Source organism: Schistocerca gregaria, chromosome 1 (genome assembly GCF_023897955.1).
Source record: "Schistocerca gregaria isolate iqSchGreg1 chromosome 1, iqSchGreg1.2, whole genome shotgun sequence".
NCBI lineage: Eukaryota > Metazoa > Arthropoda > Insecta > Orthoptera > Acrididae > Schistocerca > Schistocerca gregaria.
In genome coordinates, this window is record NC_064920.1 from 440,305,164 (window position 1) to 440,328,987 (window position 23,824).

Here is a 23,824-nt window from a genome sequence, read left to right on the forward strand (position 1 = left end):
ATCTGTTGGAGTCTCTCAGCATTTCCCGAACATAGAATGGTACGACGCAGTTAAACCATTTTCACATAATCATATATATTCATACCACTTCATGGCAACTGTTGAGCGCGAACTCCTTGAAGTGCATGTGCTTTCATGCTGGCACGAGGATGACTGAGCTCTCGCGTAACAAGTGTTTGTCTGTAATACGCGAACGATTCATCTTGAGAGACCAGCAAAAGTCGTGGACTCGTGATAATTGCCTTCAATTTGACCATGAAAACTCCGTCCCACTAATCACCAACTCCACGCCTCTTCCTACCGAGCACTAAACTGTAAACACTAGCCTAGAAAACAGAAACAATTAATCATATTTCAATGTCTACGCATATGAGTAACTGTGCACCTGTTAATTTTTGTAGCCTTCATGGTGCCGTTATTTCCCATATTGGAGAAATATCCTGTCGATCACGCGGTAAACCACTATCCCTGACTTCAGAAATGTTAAACGATTTCAAACGACACTTCCAACATTCAGGCCTGTAAGTCATTCGAGCTCAGGGACAAAATGCAGCTGTTTTCCGTTCGTCACTTACTGCTCCTCTAGAATGTGCTGCTTCCTGACATGTTTTCTGACAGTATTTCCAAAAGAAGCTGGAAAACATGTTCTCACCAGCCCTTTGGCCATAATAATAGTCTTCAATCACAACTCACTTCTGAGAGATTAGCGAAACAACGACACATCATATCCAGGCTGAACGAAGACCACTTGCCCAACAAATTATATTGTAGGCCCTGGTGTCTCTAACAGCCAAGACAGCACATGGCCAGCCTAGGAATGATATACTACAACGATTGTCATGTAAATGTACTTCTGAACAGAGTTTAAATCATAGCTACTACCGTAAAACTCGCCATAATGTCATTATAATGCAAAATTAGTGTGAATAAATATGAAAGTTTCAGCCTGCCCTCGTAACTGAGTCGCAAATGAATTTCGGTGCAAGAAGTACACTGGGAATTCCAATGTTCTCCTAAATGTTCTTGTTTACGGTGAGCGCCCCACTTGGGGTGCTTCCGGTAGACAGTTTGGGCCTACAGCTCTTGCGAGCGGCGCCCGGCACCAGAAGCTACGCACCGCGCATCGCGATACAAAATAGCTTCCGCGACATATGTGTGAGCGCGGCGCGGAGCGGCGCTAGCGTAGCAACAAAAAACAAAACAGCGGCGCACAGTGTGTCGCTGCGAAGCGCCCCGGGCCAGGGCGCTCGCGATATGAAATACGGGCGCTGCGTTTCCTTCTTTTGTTTCCCCCGCTGCTGCGGAGGCGCCTCGAGAAGAATGTTCGGTATATTTGTGTCCGGGATTACTGTTCCGCGGAATAATAGCTGTACTAGTAAAATATCTCAGATATAAATATGAACAGCGACGCCCGGCGCCGTCCCTAGTTCTGTCGAGTCCCCGCGCTTCCACCGTAAATAATGCGCAGCCGTTGCTCCGAATTATAAATCAAAGGTAGTTTATTAACGAATTTTCGTCGATGCTTTGCAAGAGCACATTGACCTAGTCCTCCAGCAACGGTGTTACAAAGGATTGTGTCTGCAGCAGAATGAGTATAAAAGGAAAATTTGGCCCTTGTTTTCTGTATCTTCATCCATTCTCTGCAAATGTCTGTGAGGTACGTGGAAGAGGACATTTTCTACTGCTCCACTTATTGGGGTTCTTGTCATTCCGAGCACGGGAAAGACGCTTATATATGCTTCCTTGCGTGCTATGATTTATCTTGTCCTCGTGGTACCTACAAGAACAATATGTAAGCAGATTTAGTTTATTACTAGATTCGTCACACATGTTCTTCAAATTCTGTAAGTAGGCTGTAGCGGGGTAGCTGTCTGTCTCCAGGCGTCAGGAAGTTCAGGTGTTTCAGCATTACCGAGAAGCTCCGCCGTGACTCGAAGAAACCTGAGGCCATTCCTGCACCGCCTCTTATTGAACAATGAATATTCCTTACTAGTCCTATATGGTATGGGTCCCGCACGCTTGAACAGTGTTCTAGGATATGTCCACTAAAACCAAGCAATATCCATTTATAGACTGATATTTTCCCAATATCTTAACAGTGAGCTTATGTCTGCCACCTACAGAGAAGCTGGCCGTGGTGGCCGAGCGGATCTAGGCGCTACAGTCTGGAACCGCGTGACCACTACGGTCGCAGGTTCGAATCCTGCCTCAGGCATGGATGTGTGTGATGTCCTTAGGTTAGTTAGGTTTAAGTAGTTCTAAGTTCTAGGCGACTGATGACCTCAGAAATTAAGTCCCATAGTGCTCAGAGCCATTTTGAGCCTACAGAAAACTTATTCTCTGTGAACATTCCACTTAATACCCCACAGAATGTTACACCCAGATATTCAGAAGTTGGCAATTTTCAAATTAAAGGAAATTACTAATCATTGCGTCCTCCTCCGTGGCTGCCTCGTCAGTGCGGTTGACTGCCACGCGGTGAGCTCTGGTTAGATTCTAAATAGTGCCAGGGATTTTTCATTGGGGAGAGAACTGTTCCGAGGTGCAAGTAGCCTTGTGACGCCAACTGAGGAGCTACTGGACTGATTAGTAGTGGTTTGAACTGATTAGTAGCGGTTCCAAGGTCAAGAAACCAGACAACGACAGGAGGAGCCATGTACCGACCAAGTGGCCCTTCATACTATTTCCGATGACGCGACTGGCAGAGGACGACACGGTGGTCGGCCGAGAATCATTGGACCGTTAGACAAGAATGCGACACTTTACCTTTACCCTACCAACCTTTGCACCACTTTGAGATCTTATCAATATTTGACTCAATATTTTGTTGGCTTTTTCAGATAGTACTTCATTATAGACAACTCCAGTGAATACAGCAAAGTAAGAAGGCTCGTACTGCAGGTCAAGCTGCGTTAAAATAGAACAGGTCGTCCCTCGTTATTTGAGGTTCCGTTACATCTGAAATTACAAGGACGTAGACAGAGCACTGGCTCGAGTAGCTATTCCTTTTTTTTCTACATTTGGTCAGAGACCTATTATATATTACACCTGTCGATCCTATTTTTGATTTTATTGTGCAATATTTTTACTGTAGTGTTATTGTATCTTTACTGAGTTCTCGTACACAAGTAGGCTACATTTGCATTTGGCTTATATGTTAGGAATTTCAAAACCCTGATTTTTGCTTTGTAATCTTACTAGAACTTCAACTTGGGATCTACTATGTATGTTTCGCTTTGGTCGTTAGGTAAGCTGTCAGAGTAGATGTTTGTCAAATTCTCTGAACGGTGACATTTCATCTTATAGCCTAGAGTCCTTAAGCGATCACACTCACCAACTGAGCGACATAGCACAGTAGTAGTGACACTGGATTCGTACTCGACATTTTAGATTTTACATACCTTCCAAAAAAATTTCCCATGGAAATTATCGAAATAGATGTTTAAATCACGTTCTCGTCATTCCGACGTACGTTGTCTTTTTCCCATATGAAGATCTACTTTGCTTCATTATTTGCTCTGGAAACCATAAGGTTTGGTTCACGAAGTTATTAAATTTTCTCCAGAGCAACTTTGGCATACTGCCTGTCCGGACCACGTGTTCACCTGTCAGCTATCCACCCCTTATGAGATTCAACACAGAGCTGGCCCTTCTTTCAATCATCAGGTACTACATGCCTCCTATCCTCTACTACACCCCTCTCTCTAGCCTCTACTTCGGCGGTTTCACGTATTCATGTCAGCCTTCCCTTTCACGATTTATAATTTCCTGTGAACTGCGGTGCTGATTCATTCAGCGTTTTAGCGTTACCCCAGATTTTTTAGAAAAGCAAAATGCTATTTACTCCTAATTTCATCAAAATAAACAGCAATTTTAGTCATTTTGAAACATATTCCAGCCTAGTTATTTTGTTCATGTAGCCTGAAGAGCAGATTATTGTATCGCTGTTCGCCCAACTGTAGTAACCATAACCATGCTAAAATACCCATAGTATGAATCAAAACCGCCATGCATACTTCAATCAGACATAAAAGGTATCCCAAGAAAAAACCGACAACGGTATTGTGTTGTGTGGGGACGTAAACTGATCAATTTTAGAGAAGGAATCCAGGAATCCATATCCTGAAACGTACGGCCTGGTAGCTGGAGAGCGTGGAAGTATGAGAACGAAGTATTGTGACGGTTTGTTCCGATTCGTTTTGGTGCCTGATTCCTTAGCCATTTGTGGACGAACTGAGCCTAATAACATTCCTGCTCATGCGATACATTCCTGCAAGCAGCTCTTGTACGTATCCTCCTGCGGACCTTCTGTGGTCTGCCAGTGCGGTAGCATTTTTAACATCAGTGCGACTTGTGCCAGTACACAGCTGCATAAAAGACCGACATGGTGCTCGTGTACGGCAAAGCTTGTGCAATGATAGAGTTGCCACAAGATTATATGTGGTACGGTTTCCAAACAGACGTAGCTCGAATCATTCCACGTTCGCAGCCATCGAGAGAGGCGTCAGAAAAGCCATAAATCTGCAAGCAGGTATTTTCTGCGTGAGGTATGTCCATTGTAATGAGAAGTAGTAGTAATTTGCGCTTTTTACTGTGAATAAAAGACCGACATGGTGCTCGTGTACGGCAAAGCTTGTGCAATGATAGAGTTGCCACAAGATTATATGTGGTACGGTTTCCAAACAGACGTAGCTCGAATCATTCCACGTTCGCAGCCATCGAGAGAGGCGTCAGAAAAGCCATAAATCTGCAAGCAGGTATTTTCTGCGTGAGGTATGTCCATTGTAATGAGAAGTAGTAGTAATTTGCGCTTTTTACTGTGAATACTACTTCAATTATCTGTTTGTCCCCTGTTAGGTGCCGCAGAGTGAAGCAGGTCATCCACGCTCAGCTCAAACACTACAGTTGGTGGAGGACTTGCTGACAATGTTCGAAGAAGATCCAGCCATCAGCACTCGGCAGGTGGCAAAGCTGCTGTGCACAGACAAAAGTGCCTTGAGGCATATTGTTCGTGAACACCGGCTCCATCCGTATCATCTGCAGGAAGTCCAGGCATTATGGTGCAAGGACTACCCGCGACGGGTACAGTTTCTCCCGAGCTTGGTCCTATTCAGGGATGAATGCGAGTTTAGTATAGATGGCATATTAAATCAGCGCAGCATACATGTTTGGGCGGACGAAAATCTCCGTGAGCAGGTGATTCAAAATCACAAACACATGGTCGGTATTAACATGTGGGCCAGGATAACTGGTGACCATAATATTGGGCCAAAACAACTCCCAAACCGACATGCCTCACATTTTAGAGGTGTTTTGCCTACCCTATTTGATGTCGAGCCACTAAATGTTTAGATGAACACGTGACTGCAACACGACGGAGCTTCAGCACACTTTGATGTCGATGTGTGGAATTACCTCAACGTCGCATATCCCAATCTATGGATTGGTGGAGGTGGACCACTTCCATGGAGGCCAACACGGTCGCCAGATCTGACATCACGGTCGCCAAATCTGACACCTGTCGACTATTTTCTGTGTATGGCACACTAGTCACGTCAGCGGAGGACGTTTTTGCTGGAGTCCACGGAGCGATTGAAATACTTTAAAGAAAACCGCGTATGTTGGCTCATGTCCGCGAAACTCAGCATTGCCGATGTAGGCTCTGCATTGCAGTAGGAGGTACCCAGTTTGAAGTCCGTCTTTGATGTAGACATCGCGATGTGCCACTCGTGTTGTGTTTATTGACGTAATGTGGAACACACACGCATTTCATACTTCGACATTCATCAGCGCCTAGGTCGTGCATTTCCGGATGTGGGTTCCTTCTTGAAAACCTGTCAGTGTCCATGACCGCAGAACATACTAAGCGTTGCCTATGTTTTTGGGACGCCCTCTAGGACGCAAAGCATCCTGTACGTTATGCCTGCATCCAGTCAACGGATGCAGCATGCGTTGCATCCTGTACATGTCAGGTCGAAGCATGCACGAAAATTCTGATTCACATTGTTTTATATCTTTACGGCTCTTACTGCAGTAGATAATAATGTTAGTCTTTAATTCTGTTGTAGATTCTGTAGATGGCTGTTGTAGAGCCGAAACTGGTAATTCTGTTCAAAGAAGATTGTGATTAAAACAATGAAATTAAAAAATATGTACATGAAATGGTCGCTCTCCACATTGTCATTTTATGTCAAATTCTATTCACTCTTTTATATCATAACAGTATTCGTTTTCTTATTCATCTGCATTATTGTATTGTATTGCATGTTAACCGGGGGCCTAGAAACGATGGAGAGGCTCCGTCCCCGTCGCAGCCGCAGTGGTCCACAACCCCACGACGACTACCGCAGTCCACTTCATACCTCCGCAGCCCCACACTGAATCCAGGGTTATTGTGCGGTTCGGCCCCCGGTGGACCCACTCAGGGCATGTCTCACACCAGACGGGTGTAACCCCTATATTTGCGTCGTAGAATAATGGTGGTGTACGCGTACGTGGAGAACTTGTTTTTGCGCAGCAATCGCCTACATAGTGTAGCTGAGACGGAATAAGGGGAACCAGCCCGCATTCGCCGAGGCAGATGGGAAACCACCTAAAAGCCATCCACAGACTGGCCGGCTCACCGGACCTCGACACAAGTCCGCCGGGCGGATTCGTGCCGGGGACCAGGCGCTTCTTCCCAGCCAGGAAACCTGGTCGTTAGACCGAACAGCTACCCGAGCGGGCTCATCTACATTAACTTACGTTTTGCTACATTCAGAGCAATCTGCCATTCATCACACCGAATAGAAAGTCTGTCTACATCAGACTGTATCTTTTTTTTTTACATTCATTCAAAGACGATACTTGCACCTATACTGCAGCGTCATGGTCAAACAACTGCAGGTTGCTACTCACCATATCAGTCAGATCATTTACGTACATAGCGAACAAGAGCGGTCCCATCACACTTCGCTGGTGTACTCCCAACGATACCCTTTGCTCTGATCAACACCCACCGTCTGTATTCTATTTACTCAAGAAGTATTCAAGTCACTCAGTAGCTCTTAGCTAGGAATCTATTTCGTATGCTTTGACCTCGGTTTTATCGTTCGTAGATGCACACGGTATAGGAAGGTTAGGATATGACATACCGTCGACATCGAGATCATTAGAAACGGAGCACAACCTCGGATTCTTTTCAGCCGTCCTGTCATTTGCCTCGAGAGATTTAGGAAAATCACGTAAGAGCCAAATCTGGATGGTCACAGTGCGCTAACCACTGCAGAGCACTGTATCAAACGCTTCACCCAGAAAGAGAACTCCCCTTGGTGTACGCCAGCAGGTGTCCTGTTTAATAAACCACATTCCGAACACAGCCGTACCAGACAGTCTGGCAGCTTTCCCAGCTAGAAGCTCGGTACGCTGTTAGCGCCGTGCCTCTCTGGATCTTGAATGAGCATAGCGCCGCTGTAGCTGTGAGGGCAGCGGGAAGCGGGCCGCAGGTAGCGCGGGTAGCAGGTCACGGGGCCAGCAGGCGCTACTGCTGCGGGATCCCGGCTGGCCTTATTTGCTGCCGAGCGGCGGTGGACGGCGCGGCGCAGCGGGCATTCAATATGCATGCGCCGAGGAGAGCGCACCAGCCAGACTTAAAATTGGAACGGACGCTCACATGTCTCTGCTCTGAGCTGAGCGCGCTGCGCGCACACACACACACACGCGCGCGTACGTGCTGTGTTCTCCGTCGGCTCGCCGGTGTAAGTAATGGAAGGCGGCTTCTGGCAGGCTGTGAGAGGCAGCCGCATTCATTCATTACAGCCGCTGGCATGTAAAGGCCCGCCTGCTGTCGCCAGACACGTCCAGTACGGCTTCAGAAATTTTATAATGGGCGATTGGCATTCGCTGCCACCCTTAGCAGCTGAAAAAGTGCCGCGAACTGTCAAACACTCGCCATGTTTGCCCTCCTGATAAACCTCAAGGCGCAGGAAGATAGGAGTGGACCGTCCAAGGCGCCGAGTGCGTCTGTGGGCAGGATGGAAGAGGTGGTGTGCCAGAGACGATAGAAAGTCATTAATACACTCAAAGAATTATACTTTTACTGCAGTGATAGGGTTTACACTGGGATACACCAGAAAAGATGGATGCTATTCTAAAGAGGATGGAAAATATTAAAATACATTGACTGACAAAAAAGCGAAGTGTCCAGAAGACGTGGTCGGGATCTCAGTGTAACTTTGTGCACTTGCTAAACACCGGTGAGTATGTGAATGATTATAAGTGTATGTCTTTGTGATGGGCAGACCAGTCATCAGATTATATTACTGATAGTGCCGGTACAAAGGCTGGTGCACTACATAAACGGGATGAAACCCGTCACATATCGACTGTGACTGCGACGTACACTGAGGTGCCGTGTACTCGAGTGAGACATCGCTATCAGCACCTCGAAAGGAACTAATTGTGTATCTCAATTAGCCCGTTTATTCGAATGGGGCAGTGACCAGGTCTTTCGGGCCTTTGGGCGTCAGAATGGCCCATTAACGGACTGATGGGGTCGTGAGGGCAGGCATACTTGTTGTCAAGCTTCCGGTCAACCTCGAGTCGACCTGCACCATCAGTCAAGGACTGGCAGCAGCCGAGCTGGATTTCCGCTAGCACCACAAACAAACTGCTGAGTGTAGAGTGGTGTCGTAACTGGAAACATAGGCTGCTCATGTACGCCGTCGCATTATGTTCGGTTCTGCAATACTCCAGATGACCATCGTCAGCGAATATGGCGGCGGGCTGGGTGAGCTCTCATTCATCCAGTTTTGGAGAGGTACAACAGTGTTACTCCTGGCTTCAGGTCACAGCTGGTAGTGGCTGAGTGAACTCTCATGGCAGCACAGCAAGGTACGGACATCCTGTCATTATACCAGTAATGCTATAGTATCATGCTGCCATTTTTCAAGAGAACATTGTTAATACTAGCAATGAGCTGTTTGCGTGATGTTGAGGTACTCCTAAGCCCAACTAGATCCGCAGATCTGACCAAATAGAACATGTGTGGAACCAACTTGGAGGAAAGACTATGACGGCTTTCTTAAACCCTTCGCAAACGAACCAGTGAATGCATCCAGGCCAGAAATGGTGTGACGTCATACTAATATGTGAGATCATAACGCCAAATTCTTTTTACATATGTCGTGGCTTTGTAATCACTGAAATAACGTCGCAAAGGCTCTCAAACCCAGAAGTTCCATTTCGTTTCCTCCTCCCCTTAATGGTGCATCACTTTGTTGTCCGTCAATGCATATTCCAAAAGAACAATGATATTTCAATGCGAATCCGGAAAAATAGAGAAAAGCCTATGCAAATTGCAGGAGAGAGGCAGGTAGTCAAATTAATAAGAAAGCGGGCGCAGGAGACAGCATATGACCTTCCTCCCACAGCTCCGATTTGGTACAAAGATGCCTTCGTACAGACTATGTGCTATCCGGATACTGGTCCACCAGTTCAGCAATCATGTAAGGGCACGTGTACCCAGTTAGTCCAACTGAGTACAGAACGTGAGATATTAACAAGAACATTACATATCCTGGGGATTCTTGTCTCGTTGAGACTTTACAAACTGGGTTTGTGAAGGCTCTCTTAAGAAAATTACAGCCAACCACTGTGACCGAGTGGTTCTAGGCGCTTCAGTCTGGAACCGCACCACCGCTACGGTCGCAGGTTCGAATCTTCCCTTGGGCATCGATGTGTGTGATGTCCATAAGTTAGTTAGGTTTAAGTAGTTCTAAGTCTAGGGGACTGATGACCTCAGGTGTTACGTCCCATAGTGCTTAGAGCCATTTGAATCATTTGAAAGAAATTATAACTGGCTCTTTTATTGGATTCTCTGGGAAGGAAATTCGTTATTCTATGGAGACTACCATTCGCGAATGTGTTCGAAGAGGGCCAAATATGTGTGGCCTTATTCATCGTGCTGGGGAGGCGGTGGGGAGAGGGAGGAAGTCTCTTTTAAGCCCGGTAATATTTTAAGGAGATTTGGTATCAAGAGTAAGATCCATCCATCTGCTAAGTTAGTCAGTGCTTGGCCTGGACTTATAAAGCGTGGCATATACAAAATTCTCTATTCGTTTGTGAAGGCTTACATTGGCTGATCACCACACGAGGCTACAAACCATAGAAAATAGATGGTAGCGGATAATTGTTCAAACAAACGACATTGCATAAAATTTTACGAGACGTTTATACTTGACAGTACGTCTTGCTTAAAAGAGTCAATGGAAATCAGGTTCGAAGACAATATGATTAATAGTGACGAAATAGGAAAAGTGTTTTCCTCTTGGCAGGACGTTCCTGTACTATTTCGGATCAAAAGGCAGCGTTCTTTGGTGCAGCCGGCGAGCCTGTTTGAAGGTAGTCTTTGAGTGCGATGAATCGTTGAAGCCGGTGTTCTACCAGGGGCAGTGCCATCAGCACAATCTTGGGGGCAGCGTATGTGGTGGGCACCGCATGCGCCTTGTACAGTATATGAGCCTCTATAGTATGACGCTTTCCAGCCTTGGCATAAGTCTTCATTGGGACTCAGCAGACGCACTGAGCGAGGTGGTGCAATGGTTTAGCACATTGAACTCGCATTCTTGAGGACTATGGTTCAAATCCCTGTCCGGCCGACAGCATTTAGGTTTCCCGTGATTGGTCTGAATCGTTCCAGGTATATATCGTGATGCGCTCTTTGAAAAGCTCATGACTTATTTCCTTCCACATCATTTCTTAATCCGAGCTTGTGCTTCGTCTCTAATGATGATGCTTAAATACAAATCTTCCGTCCTTCCTTCAGCAGCGACAGGAGCGTCGCTCCTGAAGGTATTAGACAGATGGATCGCCAATATACTGAGTCATGTTGATTTTAGGATCCACCAGCATACCCGAGGAGACTTGCAGAGTACAGCTCCACAGATTCTATTAGCTTCCTCTGTTCCCCATAAATCACTTCTTAATCGACGAAGCCGAACGAAGAGGGTCGATTGTATACTTCCTAAAGAAATTGTATCTTCGTATTGTTGATTACATAATGGCAAAACTACGGCATTTTTTTTTAATCCGTAAGAAGCACTCTTGCACACATTACAGGGAGCTGCTCCTGCAGTCACCATCGGTTGAAGGGGTTACATCATCCGACACCACGGCGTTCCTCATTTTAGGTTACCCTTCTACTAAACCATTTCAGGTACGTCTTGATATCATTACGTCAATAAGGAAATCGTGAGAAACTAAGTAGTAATCGTTCCTTTAACTTTACGTTGATGATAGACATTTTGAATATCCATTTTAGAGGACAAGATTTATCACATATTATGGGGGACAGTTTCATTCACGTCCAAAATTAGTGACGTATATCAAAATACTTTGCGGATCTTTCATAGTGAGTAGATTCCTTCTCTAAAATTGAATTCCCGCTGGTCTGCGAAATTCCATGCAAGGCATTTTTTATATTTTATTACTTTCCACGACACAATCGCAATGTACTGCGAAATGCTCATGTGATTGTGCTGTGAAAAAGTGAAAGAACCTAATCATTCAGTCACTTATTCTTCAAGACAGTATCTTTTTCCTAACAATCCATGCATCACTCACAATAATTTTATGCTTTTCCATTCCTCTTCTCAGTCACTTGTAGTATCTAGCTAACTTTAAAGAGTTACGAGGTATTCAGCAATTATTGTTTTACTCTTCACATGGGTCTTTAAACCCTATTATTACTTCCTTTACAAGCTAATAAATTAGATCAATCTCTTTCGTGATCCAGAAAATAAAAACCTCAACTTTTTGTAAATTACATCATGGCTGCCTTCCAACATGAAAGGTATTTATTTGCTCCAACACAAGTGATATAAATGAGGTCTAGCACATGCCAAAATCCTAAATTTTCTAACGTGTATGCATTTCGTCGAATTCGTAATTTGTGTCTCTTAACGTTTATAACATTTTTAATATAAATCAATCAAGTAACTACTCGTATACACTATTTACGTGCACTCTGTTTGAGAACAATCGTATTACTTCTAAAGAATTCACTTTCGCGTAAGACTTTGGTTGTCGCCGTTGTTGTGGTTTAGATGAATGCTCTCCACCCATGTCTATACTATGTAAGCTTCTTAATATCCAGGTAGCTACTGCTGTCTACATCCACTTTCATCTTTTTATTGTAGTCAATTCTTGGTCTCTCTCTTTTGCTTTTACCCGTCCTCACTTCACTAAACTGATATCACGAATTCTTGATTCTTCAGGAAGAGTCCTATATACTGATCCTGGCTTTTGATAAAATTTCTTGTTTCCTCAGTTAGATTCAGTACTTCCTCATTGCTCAATTCGCCAATCTAATTTTTTAGAATTCCTTTGTAACACCATATTGCGTAATCTTTTATTCTTTTCTTGCCTACACCGCTAATCGTCCACTTTTCACTTCCACGTAAGGCAACATTCTAAAGAAAATAATACTTTCTGAAAAGCTGTTTTCAGAAACGCTTTTCTTGGTATTGAAAGTTTACATTCCACAATGGCGTGCTGAAAAGTAATGTATCTAAATTTTTTATTCTTTTCTCAGACGCAAGTTGCAACCCTATGTAACATGGCGGTGTTTCCGTACCTTTACGAGTTTTCACGTAACAGATTCGGAGAAGTTAGTTTTCACCATGCCCTCGTATGTCTTATCTACTTACGCCATCGTCAGTTGTTTTTCTGCCCAAGGAGCGAAATTCAGCCACTACTTTTCCTAATACTACCCCAGCACCACGGAATTGGTGTCCAACTAACACAGCAACCATTGCCATAAAATTTTCTCGTACAATATTGGGCAGTTTCTCAATGTATTCATCTCTAAATGCAGTTTTGGGATGCCATCCGCTCTTACCATCTTGATGAGAACTTCATTTTGTAGAGAATTACGATATTTGAATTTTGTCGTTCTCTTCTTAACTACGGGAAACTCGTCACAAAATTCATCATCTTTGAATGAAATTCCGTTAGTGATAATCGATACTAAACCAAGAATGTTATGACATAATGGTATTACATTGTGTTCACTTGAATATAACACGCACAACATAAGTACATTTTAAGAGCCAAACAAATAATATTGTTCTACAGATTTCTTAACAAGTGCAATTCGTACAAAATCAATATTTCCTTCATATAACCGATCACTACCAACCTCATCATCATCATCATCATAGTAGTAGTAGTAGTTATCGTTGTTGTTCTTCCAATCATCAACTGTTATTTTGATTTGATGCATTTTTTCTCTCCTGTCGCTTTACAGCTGACCTCCTTCATTTGAGCATAGTACAGTAGCTGCATTGTGAATCATCAACAAGCTGTCTCATGTATTCGTGTCTAGGCATAGTAACCTTTGCATCTTTACATCAAATTTTATAATCGTACGTCGTATGGTATTGTCGACACAATATCACAGTTAGTTCCAGGTTCAAACTAAAACGAAGAGAGTACACATGTTACATCAGGCCGAATGTCCATACCAGTTTCTCAAATTTTTCTTTTCAGTCACAGATATATGACCAAAAGATGAAATTATTTGATCTTTACAATTCTTTTACAATTACTATAATTTTCCAGCATTTTCCAACGTTATAGGTAACGGACTAACACGGTTTGTGGTATACACCTATTTTTGAAGCCTAGGTAACTCAAAACACTAGGTCTCTAAATTGTTAGTTATTCTGAAGAAATTTCTGTACGCTGAAAACCATTTTTCCAAGAAATTGCACACATATTACCAAGTGTTGAAAGAAGAATTTACTTTTTTAAAAAATTAAAAGCAATCCAGACCGCAAAAGGTTTTTATTTTTGATTCAGGAGACAAACGTTACTCTTCTTCATAATTAGGTCATTAGCTGGAGCGTGGACAGAGGAAGACTTCGCTGACTATTTCAATGCAGATGGCACGCCCCTTTGCGTGCGTTCCCAGCACATCCTTTTAATTAAAACTTTGTATCGTCAGTGACCTCCGTGTTTCAGCTGAGGCTTTGAGGGCTTAACGGTAAGGAAAATTGCTGAATAAAGCTGCCCTACTTGACAGCTGCAGTCATAACTTTACAAAGAAACAGGAGAAACCAGAGACGGAGAGGTAGAGATAAATCGAGAGAGAGGGGAGGAGGTAGGGGAGAAGAGAGGGTGGCGTAAGGAGGGCATGCTGTAAGCATGCGCATTACTGTCTAAGTCACTTCACGCGAAATGTTAATTTTGGATAAACCAATACTTGGTATTAAACCATTGGCGCTTATTACAGGATGCGCGTATATCTGTTCTTCCTGCATTGCGAGTGGTTTAATGCAGGCGGAATGATAAAATGACGGGTTATGTACCCAACCACGCATTATATAGTGGAAATTTTACGTAGACATGGACGCAAAAGGGACTCCGCTCCAATTTTGCAGTATTATATCACAGTCAGAGGAAGTATCAACAGTGTTATTAATGTACATTTTCACATTTTCGCGTGGCGGTGGATCACAATACTCATTGAGTTACACGAGATTTTGACTATAGTGTTTATATTGGATGTCGTTTCTACTGTCATGTTAGTTGTTCGCTTGGCTTCTTCACGTATGCTCATATAGTGTATGTACACTATTGCCCATTAAAATTGCTACACGAAGAAGAAATGCAGAGGATAAACGGGTATTCATTGGACAAATATATTATACTAGAACTGACATGTCATTACATTTTCACGCAGTTTGGGTGCATACATCCTGAGAAATCAGTACCCACAACAACCACCTCTGGCCCTAATAACGGCCCTAATACGCCTGGGCATTGAGTCAAACAGAGCTTGGATGGCGTGTACATGTACAGCTGCCCATGCAGCTTCAACACGACACCACAGTTTATCAAGAGTAGTGACTGGCGTATTGTGACGAGCCAGTTGCTCGGCCACCATTGACCAGACTTTTCAGTTGGTGAGAGATCTGGGGAATGTTGCTGGCCAGGGCAGCAGTAGAACATTTTCTGTATCCAGAAAGGCCCGTACAGGACCTGCAAAATGCGGTCGTGCATTATCCTGCTGAAATGTAGGGTTTCGCAGGGATCGAATGAATGCTAGAGCCACGGGTCGTAACACATCTGAAATGTAACGTCCACTGTTCAAAGTGTCGTCAGTGCGAACAAGAGGTGACCGAGACGTGTAACCAATGGCACCCCATACCATCACGCCGGGGGAACGCCAGTATGGCGATGACGAATACACGATTCCAATGTGAGTTCACCGCGAAGTCGCCAAACACGGATGCGACCATCATGATGCCGTAAACAGAACCTGGATTCATCCGAAAAAACTGACGTTTTGCCATTCGTGCACCCAGGTTCGTCGTTGAGTACACCATCGCAGGCGCTTCTATCTGTGATCCAGCGTCAAGGGTAACCCAGCCATGATTTCCGAGCTGATAGTCTATGCTGCTCTAAACGTCGTCGAACTGTTCGTGCAGATGGTTGTTATCTTGCAATCGTCCCCATCTGTTAACTCAGGGATCGAGACATGGCTGCACGATTCGTTACAGCCATGCGCATAAGATGCCTGTCATCTCGACTGCTAGTGATAGGAGGCCGTTGGGATCCAGCTAGGCGTTCCGTAATACCCTCCTGAACCCACCGATTCCATATTCTGCTAACAGTCATTGGATCTCGACCAACGCGAGCAGCAATGTCGCGATACGATAAACAGTATCCAAACTTTATCGAAGCTGGAAACGCGATGGTACGCATTTCTCCTCCTTACATGAGCTATCACAACAACGTTTCAGCAGGCAACGCCGGTCAACTGCTGTTTGTGTATGAGAAATCGGTTGGAAACTTTCCTCATGTCAGCACGTTGTAGGTGACGCCATCGGCGCCAACCTTGTGTGAATGCTCTGAAAAGCTAATCATTTGCATCTCACAGCATGTTCTTCCTGTCGGCTAAATTTCGCGTCTGTAGAATGTCATCTACGTGGTGTAGCAATTTTAATGGCCACTAGTGTAACAACGGGTATATGTATAATACCACGGTTTTATACTGCCTGGAACTGTGTTTTGGTAAGTCGCAACTTCGTTGTTGATTGGGCGGCAATACCCCACAATGCTTGACAGTGGCCGCGTGTCGAAATTGTCGTCGCAGTAAAAAATATTTTAACAGGCTGAAGCGGAATTACTTCATTAAAATAAAACATTATAGAATTGTGTTTCCTATGATGTGCATTTAGAAGACGTGGCAATCAAATGACCGTTCCAATATATTCCTTTCGCTAAACTATTTCATATCGATGTCACTATTCCAGCAGGACTCAGTCAAATTACTCCTAGATGTTTCGTGAGATACGGCAGTGTCACTGGAAGTTTTTCTCCCTCTCTTATTCATAGACATTTACAATAGACATTTACAGTGAAACTGCGTGCATTACTTTAAATAACAAGTGACTAAAATTTCTTCTTCGATCCGTGTGTTACAGGACGTCCTACTGTGACATCCATCAGTTTACCTACCAGCGCGCCTACACGGTAAGTGGTACTAAAGAATTCTAATGAAGAGTTATCAGATAATTATGAACCGGTGGCAACGAAACAATGTGGACGCTCTGTTTAGTTAAATAGAAATTTAAGTATTTCATCAGTGGAGGGGGTGATATCTGGCTTAATTAACGACTCTGGCCGCACTGCATTGATTTCGAGATGTCCGGTCTCCATCGTCAGATCTGTCTGAGAATATCAGTGGGAAGTAATGCACGTCTGATGTACGAGGGGCATTCAGAAAGAAATGTAACAATTTTTCTCCTGAAACATGTTGGTTTTAGTCAGGATTCCAATACACATTATTTCCACTCATTTGGCTACAAAACCTTATTTTTCGGTATAATCTCCGTTCAATGCGGCGTCATAACGCTGCTTTACTGGGAGCGCCTGCCAGTCCACACGGTACCGCCCTACTGGCCGACGTGTCGCTGCATCAACAACCCTCCCATCATCCTCCTCCTGGCTCTCTCGGCGTGCATCCTGCAGTGGCCCAAACAGACGGAAGTCGAGAGACGTGAGGTCCGGGTTATAGGGTGGATGAAGACGGAGAGTCCAGTGAGCTTTTGAGAGCTCCTTTAGGTTGCGCATTGTCATCGAGAAGGAGTACGTGTGGTGTGCACATGGGGGTTTTTTAGGTTAGAGAATTCCCTCCCTAGACCCGACAAGACGCCTCCTGAGACGCGGCAAGGTAGGAGGAGGCAAAATGCAACAGGGAATAACAATATTAATGTGCTAATAGTAAACTGCAGGAGCGTCTATAGAAAGTTCCCAGATCTGCTCTCATTAATAAACGGTCACAACGCCCATATAGTACTAGGGACAGAAAGTTGGCTAAAACCAGACGTAAACAGTAATGAAATCCTAAACTCAGATTGGAATATATACCGCAGAGACAGGCTGGACAGTGAAGGGGGAGGCGTGTTTATAGCGATAAGAAGTGCAATAGTATCGAAGGAAATTGACGGAGATCCGAAATGTGAAATGATTTGGGTGAAGGTCACGGTTAAAGCAGGCTCAGACATGGTAATTGGATGTCTCTATAGGCCCCCGGGCTCAGCAGCTGTTGTGGCTGAGCACCTGAAGAATAATTTGGAAAATTTTTCGAGTAGATTCCCCCACCATGTTATAGTTCTGGGTGGAGATTTTAATTTACCGGATATAGACTGGGAGACTCAAACGTTCATAACGGGTGGCAGGGACAAAGAATCCAGTGAAAATTTTAAAAGTGCTTTATCTGAATCTACCTTGAGCAGTTAAACAGAGAACCGACTCGTGGCGATAACATATTAGACTTTCTGGTTACAAACAGCCCTGAACTATTTGAAACAGTTAATGCAGAACAGGGAATCAGCGATCATAAAGCGGTTACTGCATCGATGATTTCAGCCGTAAATAGAAATACACTCCTGGAAATGGAAAAAAGAACACATTGACACCGGTGTGTCAGACCCACCATACTTGCTCCGGACACTGCGAGAGGGCTGTACAAGCAATGATCACACGCACGGCACAGCGGACACACCAGGAACCGCGGTGTTGGCCGTCGAATGGCGCTAGCTGCGCAGCATTTGTGCACCGCCGCCGTCAGTGTCAGCCAGTTTGCCGTGGCATACGGAGCTCCATCGCAGTCTTTAACACTGGTAGCATGCCGCGACAGCGTAGACGTGAACCGTGTGTGCAGTTGACGGACTTTGAGCGAGGGCGTATAGTGGGCATGCGGGAGGCCGGGTGGACGTACCGCCGAATTGCTCAACACGTGGGGCGTGAGGTCTCCACAGTACATCGATGTTGTCGCCAGTGGTCGGCGGAAGGTGCACGTGCCCGTCGACCTGGGACCGGACCGCAGCGACGCACGGATGCACGCCAAGACCGTAGGATCCTACGCAGTGCCGTAGGGGACCGCACCGCCACTTCCCAGCAAATTAGGGACACTGTTGCTCCTGGGGTATCGGCGAGGACCATTCGCAACCGTCTCCATGAAGCTGGGCTACGGTCCCACACACCGTTAGGCCGCCTTCCGCTCACGTCCCAACATCGTGCAGCCCATCTCCAGTGGTGTCGCGACAGGCGTGAATGGAGGGACGAATGGAGACGTGTCGTCTTCAGCGATGAGAGTCGCTTCTGCCTTGGTGCCAATGATGGTCGTATGCGTGTTTGGCGCCGTGCAGGTGAGCGCCACAATCAGGACTGCATACGACCGAGGCACACAGGGCCAACACCCAGCATCGTGGTGTGGGGAGCGATCTCCTACACTGGCCGTACACCTCTGGTGATCGTCGAAGGGACACTGAATAGTGCACGGTACATCCAAACCGTCATCGAACCCATCGTTCTACCATTTCTAGACCGGCAAGGGAACTTGCTGTTCCAAGAGGACAATGCATGTCCGCATGTATCCCGTGCCACCCAACGTGCTCTAGAAGGTGTAAGTCAACTACCCTGGCCAGCAAGATCTCCGGATCTGTCCCCCATTGAGCATGTTTGGGACTGGATGAAGCGTCGTCTCACGCGGTCTGCACGTCCAGCACGAACGCTGTTCCAACTGAAGCGCCAGGTGGAAATGGCATGGCAAGCCGTTCCACAGGACTACATCCAGCATCTCTACGATCGTCTCCATGGGAGAATAGCAGCCTACATTGCTGCGAAATGTGGATATACACTGTACTAGTGCCGACATTGTGCATGCTCTGTTGCCTGTGTCTATGTGCCTGTGGTTCTGTGAGTGTGATCATGTGATGTATCTGACCCCAGGAATGTGTCAATAAAGTTTCCCCTTCCTGGGACAATGAATTCACGGTGTTCTTATTTCAATTTCCAGGAGTGTATTAAAAAAAGGTAGGAAGATTTTTCTGTATACGAAAAGTGACAAAAAGCAGATTACAGAGTACCTGACGGCTCAACACAAAAGTTTTGTCTCAAGTACAGATAATGTTGAGGATCAGTGGACAAAATTCAGAACCATCGTACAATATGCATTAGATGAGTATGTGCCAAGAAGGATCCTAAGAGGTGGAAAAGAGCCACCGTGTTACAACAACCGAGTTAGAAAACTGCTGCGGAAGCAAAGGGAACTTCACAGCAAACATAAACATATCCAAAGCCTTGCAGACAAATAAAAATTACGCGAAGCGAAATGTAGAGTGAGGAGGGCTATGCGAGAGGCGCTCAATGAATTCTAAAGTTCTATCTACTGACTTGGCAGAAAATCCTAAGAAATTTTGGTCTGATGTCAAAGCGGTAGGTGGATCAAAACAAAATGTCCAGCCACTCTGTGACAAAATGGTACTGAAACAGAGGATGACAGACTAAAGGCCGAAATACTAAATGTCTTTTCCAAAGCTGTTTCACAGAGGAAGACTGCACTGTAGTTCCTTCTCTAGATTGTCGCACAGATGACAAAATGGTAGATATCGAAATAGACGACAGAGGGATAGAGAAGCAATTAAAATCACTCAAAAGAGGAAAGGCCGCTGGACCTGATTTTACACAGAATACGCGAAGGAACTTGCCCCCTTCTTGCAGCCGTGTAACGTAGGTCTCTAGAAGAGCGAAGCGTTCCAAAGGATTGGAAAAGGGCACAGGTCACCCCGTTTTCAAGAAGGGACGTCGAACAGATGTGCAGAGCTATAGACCTATATCTCTAACGTCGATCAGTTGTAGAATTTTGGAGCACGTATTATGTTCGAGTATAATGACTTTTCTGGAGACTAGAAATGTACTGTGTAGGAATCAGCATGGATTTCGAAAAAGACGATAGTGTGAAACCCAGCTCGCGCAATTCGTCCAGGAGACTCAGAGGGCCATAGACACGGATTCCCAGGTAGATGCCGTGTTTCTTGACTTCCGCAAGGCGTTCGATACAGTTCCCCACAGTCGTTTAATGAACAAAGTAAGAGCATAAGGACTATCAGACCAATTGTGTGATTGGATTGAGGAGATCCTAGATAACAGAACACAGCATGTCATTCTCAATGGAGAGAAGTCTTCCGAAGTCAGAGTGATTTCAGGTGTGCCGCAGGGGAGTGTCTTAGGACCGTTGCTATTCACAATATACATAAATGACCTGGTGGATCACATCGGAAATTCACTGAGGCTTTTTGCAGATGATGCTGTGGTGTATCGAGAGGTTGTAACAATGGAAAATTGTGCTGAAATGCAGGAGGATCTGCAGCGAATTGAGGCATGGTGCAGGGAATGGCAATTGAATCTCAATGTAGACAACTGTAATGTGCTGCAAATACATAGAAAGATAGATCCCATATCATTTAGCAACAAAATAGCAGGTCAGCAACTGGAAGCAGTTAATTCCATAAATTATCTGGGAGTACGCATTAGGAGTGATTTAAAATGAAATGATCATATAAAGTTGATTGTCGGTAAAGCAAATGCCTGACTGAGATTCATTGGAAGAATCCTAAGGAAATGCAATCCCAAAACAAAGGAAGTAGGTTACAGTACGCTTGTTCGCCCACTGCTTGAATACTGCTCAACAGTGTGGGATCCGTACCAGATAGGGTTGATAGGAGAGATAGAGAAGATCCAACGGAGAGCAGCGCGCTTCGTTACCGGATCATTTAGTAATCGCGAAAGCGTTACGGAGATGATAGATAAACTCCAGTGGAAGACTCTGGAGGAGAGACGCTCAGTAGCTCGGTACGGGCTTTTGTTGAGGTTTCGAGAACATACCTTCACCGAAGAGTCAAGCAGTATATTGCTCCCTCCTACGTATATCACGCGAAGAGACCATGAGGATAAAATCAGAGAGATTAGAGCCCACACAGAAGTATACCGACAATCCTTCTTTCCACGAACAATACGAGACTGGAATAGAAGGGAGAACCGATAGAGGTACTCAGGGTACCCTCTGCCACACACCGGCAGGTGGCTTGCGGAGTATGGATGTAGATGTAGATGAAGTTCGTTTGCAGTTTTGTGGCGACAAACACGCTGAAGTCGTTTCTTCAATTTCCTGAGGGGTAGCACAGGATTGGTCGTTGCACTTTGAGGGAGGACATCAAACAGAATAACCACTTCAGAATTCCAGCAGTCAGGCCTTAGAATATGATAGGTCGATTACCTCCAGTGAGAGTGTGTGCACGTTTCAACATCACAGAAGTCACATCTGCGTGTGGCTGGCCAGCACGCAGGAGATTGAACTGGTTTTCGCTGACTTGTTAAGATGATGCCAGACACCTCACCCATTGGCTCACCATGCTTTTGTTCTCTGTCAGACCTCCGTAGACATTCTTCAAGCAGTTAAGAATTCCTGTGATGCCCTCGTTTTCACCAAATGAAACTCAATAACAGCTCTCTGCTTGGAACGCACTACCATTTTACCAAAACTGGCCGAGAAAAAAGTCTGTTGCGTTACTTATTGAGCACCCCCCCCCCCCCCCTCGAATATTCATATACATAGGATGAACTTAAACTCCACCAACAAAATATTGAAGGTTGTCCGAGGGGGGGGGGGGAGGGGGGGTCTTTGGCATAAGGAGCCCATAGATTCCGAATGCTCATTACAACATTACAAAATAATTATTTAATTGTGACTTCTTCGGTGAGTAAATACTTCCTCAGATGCCGAAAAGTTCGTAATATTCAATCACCAAAACATGTAACACAAAATACGGGGCTATTCAGCAATGGGAAAATTATATGTTGTGGTTACCGTCACTGTTGGAACAGCTTCAGCGTAGCACCGTTGTGCCTCTCTTCCGCAAAATTCAGGGAATTCATATACGAGGTCAATATCGGATAGCTCTTCATTAGTAAACCTAGTGAAACTCCATGCGTCTAATTTACAACTAACACTGCAAGAACAGCAAACCCGAGACAGAAGCGAGCAGTACAGGACCAATAGTGAGGGCGAAGAGTAAACTGGGCTATGCTGTTGTAAACAGCAAGTACCGAGAGTGATTACAGCAAGTTTGTTTAAAAGCATGACACGCAGCGCAAATCGTCTACGTTTGTGCTGTTGTGATTATTGTATCAGCGCAATGCAAATAAAAAAAGCCAGATGTCGGTAAGAAAAAAAAGTCTAATTCCTGTTTCTCTGTAATGAGCCACCAGAGAGTAAGGGTACACTGTAACAAAATACTCTGAGAATAGGCACAAACAACGTCTGAATTTTGTCTGTCAGCTATAACTTGCATGAAATTGCTGTGAAACGACGCGGCCGTTTGGACCCATTTAGTAACTTATGCATAGAGCACACTTTTCATTCTTTCCAAAATCGCCTTACGCGTTTCGGCTTCCCATGCTTTTCTGGTTAGAAAAGATATGAAAATATGTTACATTTCACCATTTATTAGAGACACAGTGTAATGAGTAGAGTATGCTTTCACTTTTCAATGTTTTACACAAAGTTGTTTTCTCTATAAAACAATGCGTAACCGATGTTTCAAAGAGTTGAAACTAATACAGTGGAAAAGGCCACTGAGCGGCTGAGTTACGTGAGATGAATTGTCCGTTAACAAACATAAATTTTGAGAACTTACGACGTGTAAATTACTAACATCAATAAAAGTTCGTAAGTAGCATTGTATAATAATTTATGAAATGCAGATATACCAATTCAGGCATGTAGCGTTTATTTACTTAGAGCAGGGGGCGCCCATGGATTGCCATTTCCGCCATTGGGAGCAAATCAGCAAACAGCGTATAGCAAATTCAAACAATGTGAGAAGGCGCAATTTGGAACTGATGTCTGGCGTTCCAAGGCTGCACTTTCTCAAAGAGATTTTTCGTTGTGTGATTGTGAACAAACGAACGCATCATGTACTACGTATCCAGCTGTGCCTTGCTGTTTACTTAACTTGATTTTCAGTTTCTTCCTTTATAACAGTGTGGACTTTTATCCTAATTGAGAATCTCGACGAGATAAGATGTATCTATTGAACAATTGGATATTATTCACATTAACACTGGAAGCTAGAAAATGATATTTTACTCATTTCAGTGCGTCCCTAATCAGTGGCAAAATGTAACTGTTTTCGTATGTTCTGTTTTGTTGTATTTTATATCTTTAGAAAATTACGGGATGTCGAAATGCTCAAGACGAGTTTGGAAATGATAAAACGTTTGGTCAATAAATGTGAGTGTTATTTCTGTGAATTTTATGTATGAAACTAAGCGGCACAAAACTCCACCACTTCTCTGTCGCATCAGTATCAGTAATGACTCTTACGATGGTGGCAGTGGTGCTGAGCCGCGCGGAAGTAGCCGAGCGGTCTTAGGCGCTGCAGTCATGGACTGTGTGGCTGGTGCCGGCGGAGGCTGGAGTCCTCCCTCGGGC

General features: G+C 44.7%; 1 protein-coding gene across 7 annotated transcripts in view; it reads left to right on the top strand.

Moving 5' to 3' along the window:
- The window catches only part of LOC126351455 (leucine-rich repeat and immunoglobulin-like domain containing-NOGO receptor-interacting protein 4), a 2,189,427-nt gene that overhangs the window by 1,377,293 nt on the left and 788,310 nt on the right, over positions 1–23,824 (top strand). For all 7 annotated transcript variants that reach the window (XM_050002606.1, XM_050002610.1, XM_050002605.1 and 4 more), the window contains one exon: positions 16,470–16,518. The gene's annotated coding sequence lies outside the window, so the exon portion shown is untranslated. The remainder of the gene's footprint in view (positions 1–16,469; positions 16,519–23,824) is intronic.